Below are 6,000 nucleotides of genomic sequence, written 5' to 3'. Positions count from 1 at the left end.
AGGTGTGACAGTTTGTAGTGTGTCTGCAATATGGCAAAGCTGGTGCGGGTTGGTCACTCACATACTAGTGCATGTAAAGAGAAGTAAGCAAATAGCAGAATCTTCAAAGCACAAAGAATATCAGTGGTGATTAGAAAAGTACTGTAGCCGTATGGGTCTCGCTGAATAATTATCTTCCTGCTCCACGTAATGAAGCTGCGTTTCTCGTTGTTGGAAGCATTCTCGTATTTCAGATTTTATACATCTCTGTGATTGCTGGTCCTACAGCTAATGGCGTACCATGAAGTGTCCGTACTGCATGTGACAAGAAATGAAATCGAGGCACAAGGGACCATTGGGCAGCGTAGTGCCCTTACAACAGGCAGTACGGTAATTTCATGTACAGCAATCTCCACATCTGCTGCGGCCAACAACAGGGACACTCCTGTAGGGCAGCAAATCTTTAAAAAATCCTTGCAGACCATATGCTGCGCTACACACCCTTACCTAGCAAAGGTGCATGTACTACGATGTGCTACTCTACAGTGGGAAGCTACTTGGAAGTGCTTCGGAAGGGTCGGGCCGGGAGCATGACAATGACTGCCGCCTATTTAAATGAGGGCCACCCAACGTTTCCCTCTCTCTGCACGTCCCCTACGTTATCCCTGTTGGTGCTGCCCCTTCTGTACTGGCCCTTGCCTTCCGTTCCTTCTGTGTCATGTGTTACAAGACCAAAATAAATAGAAATAAACTGGAAAAGGAAAAAAGTTAAAGAAAGAAAGCTCCTTTCAGAGTTGAAAAATGGAATTGCCAATGAATGGATGCAGGGCGCCGCGCACCGTATACGCTCCACAGAATGTGCGCTAAAGAAAGGGAGGTTTGGCTATGTGGAAAACACTGTAGGGAAATCGGGTAGAAAGGCCTGGTTGTAAAAAAAGGGTTTTTTCTGTGTTCCAGTGCATTTTGAAGTGTGTAAGTGTGCAACACCTACTACAGAAATTCTTCAAGTACTTCTAAGAAGGGCAGCAAGTCTTTTTGGATAGGTCATGAAAAATCAGAATGGCAGGAATAGTAAGACGAAGGCTATTTGTGAGAAAAACACTTGGTCCTGTGAAACATCATATTCCCATTTTGGAAGTACAACATTGTAACATGTTGTAAAAAGGCACAAATAGACTTCTTCACAATGTACTGCCCTTTTCTGAATTACCGGACCAAATGAAAAATAAAGCAGCCACATCTGTGTCTGCGTAATGCAATAAAATATTATGCAGGAGATCAGAAACAGACGCATGACTTGGACAAGTGCCACCTTCATCACAACCGGCACTGAAACTCCGGTAACATGTTGTGAACTTTTCTGTCCACAATGAAGAACGGTAATGTCGGCATGATTGCGTGTCACCAAAGTCTCACAAAGACAAGCAAAAATCAGTCACTTCATTGCAGGTACTTCATACCAGTAGAAATCCACATAATGGAATCCAAATTGCACAGCCACTGCACAGTGTTTTCCATTCACTTTCAATCAATGTATTCAGAACTCCCCCAAAATCCGTACGCTGTGGCTCATGAAATACACAGACATAACTGCACCTTCTGCATTTCAGTCGGCAAATACACTGTGTACCACAGTCTGTGTGTACAATCCACACCCAGAAACCTTATTCAGCAATCCCGTAGCCTCCACAGGCCCACACCACACCACACCACAACACAACATATTATTTACATACATACAACAAACTATTTGTATGGCTGCCATCTGCTAAAAGGGCTGGATGTGACACATGCAACCCTGGAACTATTGCGATGTCTGCTGTCTTTTCGTGCTGTGCGCGGGTGCAAGTGTCGGAATATATTTCAACCAGCATAGGTAATTTCGTTTGTAGTGGTGGCTCTGAAAAGAGCCATTTTTTTGCGGGTGGGGGCGGTAGGTTTGAAGATGCTTCCATAGAAACACCTTTTCTGGTTTTTATAAGTGTTTTTGTGTTTTATAGTTTGCTGCACATTCTTACAATAGGGTCTTCAGTGCAGCCTGTATATTGTAAAACAAAAGATCATTGCCACTGGTCGACAAGGCAATGCCATTTCCTTTGAAAAGGTGTACATATCGAGAACCAATGATGTCATTCTCACAGGAGAACATCCCAGCAGCACTCAAGAAGTCACACATGCTTCTGTTGATAAGACCCCTTCCGACCTCTGGCTGGCGACAACATTCATTGGAATAGTCCCATACTATTCTTGGTGGTAGACATGAGAAAAGCACCTTGGCAGTGGGAAAAATGTGCTTTACTGCTTTCATCAACTTCTTCAGTTAACGGTACACACGCGTACAAGCCATGGAACCCAAAAACAAGGCTCCATAGTGCACAACCACAACATGTACAGTTGCGGAAGTGGCCACTTGTCGACATTCTGCAAGCACACCGCCAAAACAGCACACATCGACACTGCACCACAAAGCCTCCACTCCCTCCAAATCGAAATTGCCACAAAAGCCTTTTTGGATGGCATACAGGAACAGATCTTCCACAAAGGCATCACCCACAATGAAAACTGTTTGTTTCTCCATGTCTGCCAGCCACACTACACAAAGTAATGAAAAAAAAACGATTGCCTGTTCCTGTGACGCACACCCTGAGCACCTGATTGGACAATCCCCACAGTCCCATTTCTATTGGCCAGCATGGTGAGAAGCGCAGAATGTGGCACGTGCGCTTCCCCAAGTACCGCAAGGGCTGCACCCCAGTAAAGCAGGAGAAGTCCTTCTTCCCTTTCCACTAATTTCTGTCCATCACTACCTCATTGGGTACTGTTAAATAGTCACACACACATCCACCAATGGCATCCAAGACGTTATCATCTAACACTGTTACTTCTGTACAACGCTCCATAAGTACCGTTACACATTCAGCCTCAAAGTGGCATGTCATTGGAGAGCACGTCCGGTAGAAAGTTCAGTAAAAGCACGCAAGATTTCTGCATCAACATTCATCCACATGAGCACCCATCACCACAAAGTGGAGGTATGAATATTATTTCTGCTGAATGTTTACAACTCTGTTATAAGTGCCTGTGCACACAGTATCTACCACTGAGCATCCATTACGTTCTTAAAAAGGTTATTGTTTTTTTCTCCCATCCACTGCCATGAAGTGACACTTCAAATTGTATATGCTTGCAATGTTTCCATTTACCAATATCACCCATTGTAATATTGAAACAGGAACTCTCTTCTTTCCTACCGACAATACAACACATTTTTTCCCCCACTATCCCATTTCCTACAGAAATCGTAAAAATATGGCTCCAAAATCAGCACTGAATGTATATTAGCAACATAAAGCAAGGTCCGAAAAGCTCACTGTCTCCACAGCTGTGGTTCTCTGTAGGCTGCCCTTTTGCAACAGCCTCGGTCTAAATTTGCCTGCTTCTACTCTCCGCCCTCTGCAACTCATCCAGAAGAGGACTGTGCACCTCGTCCTTGGCCTCAAGCCCATGGATGTTATCTCTCCAGGACTGAAATGTCTACACTGGCTCCCACTAGCTGGAAGGAATAAGGTGAACCCCTCTTCAATATGCACAAGGCCTTCTGGGCCCTGGGGCTTCAATACCTGCAACTGTCACTTCCTAAATATGTCAGTGCCCAAGCTCTTCCCTCATCCGCCTCCAACTCCCTCAGGGTCACTCCCTTCTGCAAGGAACCACTTGGTGGTAGATCTCTTTCTTCGGCTGAGGCCTTCCTCTGCAATAGCCTCCCTGCCTCCCTGAAACTTGAGGAGAACCATTGCCGGTTCCGGAAGCACCTCCAAATCTTTCTCTTTGCCTCTGCTATTTCTCCTCCTCTCCCCTTCTGGCTTACTGCCTGAAACTGATTCTGCACTCGTTACCTGGCCACCCTCTGATCTCGGGCCAAGGTCACCTCCCACTGCCAGTCGCACCCCTGTACTGCCTTTCTGCCAAACCCCTCACTTGGGGACTGTTTGCTGTATCCCTAACAGTTCCACCACCTCTTGATGGCTGCACTTATTCTTGCACTTGCCACCGTTGGGCCGTATTTATACTTCTTGTCATTGTTTCTTCTTCCCATGTACTACACTTTCTCCTCCCCATGCACTTGGGCGATCTGAGTGACACCTGGCCTAGTAGGATCGTTGTCTCTGTCTACCCTCTGTTCCCCCTCCCTTGCATCGTTGCACCTTGCAAAACTAGTGTACAGGCGCATTATAAATGCCATATCATACATTTCACATCATATCATATCATACACACATTGCATTCATACCAACAGGATGCCTGCCACTTACCTTGTCCACTTCATAGGTTTTTTTTTCTCTGCAGTACCCCACTTACAACAAACTTTTCAAAAATCATTGCACAAAAGCACCACTGAATGTATGTTACCAACTTCAAACAAGTACATACAGTGCATGCATACAAACAGGATGCCTGCCCCTTACCTTGCTCACTTCCACCATAGGCTTCTGCACTTCTTTGTACAAAGAGATATTCTGCCACAGTTTTTGCTTACACACCACAACCACAAACCTTATTGAGCAATGCCTTCGGCTCCATAGTCCCATTTCCATGTCTCCCATCCTGAAAATGGCCGGATGTAGCATGTGTATTCCTAAAACTACTGCAGATTTCGCAGAGTTTTCGTGGTAGGAAGGGGGGGGTGAAACAGTGTAGGGGTCTGGGTCTTTAGTACTGTCTCTGAAAAGATATATATATATATATATATATATATATATATATGTATATATATATATATATATATATATAATCTTTTTTTGTCCTGTTTTTGGTATGTATGTGCTTGCATACAATTTTATTTTTCTCTTTCGATGATTTTATGTTTGCTCTCCTGACATTTCTACCGACTGAACGCTTACATTTCTACAGGATTCTCTGCAATGCTTCGTTCACAGTGGCAAACAAAACAGCATTGCCAATGGAGGGAAAAAAATGCCATTTCCTTGGACCCACTGCAAATCTTGCTCATTAATGCTGTCCTAGTCAGCGCAGAACATCCCAGCACTGACAGAGCAACCGTGAGCACGACATGTACCCCAAATGTAGTGCTCCATAATGCATGATGACTACATCAACAGTACCGATAGAGGCTACACATCTACAAAGGGGAACCATGGCACCGAAACCCCACTCATAGACTGTGCCCCAAAAAGCATCCACTCCTACCAACTGGAAGTTAGCAGCAAAGCCTCTTTTCTACGGCATACCTGTGCAGCTCTTGCACAAAGGTATCACCCACGATCAGCACTCTGCGTTGCTCCATTTCTGCCAACCTCACTGCAGCGAGTTTTGGGGAAAAATATCACCCTCCTTCCTGTCAACCACCCCCTCGATACCTGATTGGATAATACCCACAGTTCCATTTGCAAAGCCACCATGCTCAGAAGGGCAGAATGTAGCACATGCGCCTTTCCAGCTACAGCGAGGGCCACACCTCAGTAAAGCAGAGGCAGTCCTTCTTCTTTTTCCACTTTTGTATTTGCAACACTCCCTAATTAGGTAGTATTAAATAGTCACACAAGCATGTAGCAATCACATCCAAGACTTCTGCATCGAACATTATCATTTCTGTACAGCACTCCAGACGTACCGTTAAACACTCACAGTACACGTCTCATCTCATGTGAAAGCACCTCCAGTTAACAGTTCTCCAAACCTGTGCACGCTTTCAGCGTCCACATTCACCCAGAGCGGCACTGAGCACCACTAACTGCAGGTAGCAATATTTTTTTACCTCCCAGCACAGCACCAACTGCAATGCTGCAATACTTCAAAGTGCAGTACAGTAGTCAGTAATCTGTGCAATGCACAGTACCCAAGCACAGTTAAACCCTATGCACTGGTATACAGACGGTTTTTCACCACAGCACTCAGTAGACACGCTGCAGAAGTGTTCACTCCATAACCTCCTGTCATGCACTGGAAAATGTACCATGTGGTAATAATCAGCACACCCATGTAATGAAAAATGCATGCACA

This window comes from Ambystoma mexicanum, chromosome 6p, assembly GCF_040938575.1.
Source record: "Ambystoma mexicanum isolate Mex_15411 chromosome 6p, UKY_AmexF1_1, whole genome shotgun sequence".
Lineage (NCBI taxonomy): Eukaryota > Metazoa > Chordata > Amphibia > Caudata > Ambystomatidae > Ambystoma > Ambystoma mexicanum.
Note: the sequence above shows the minus strand (reverse complement) of the source record.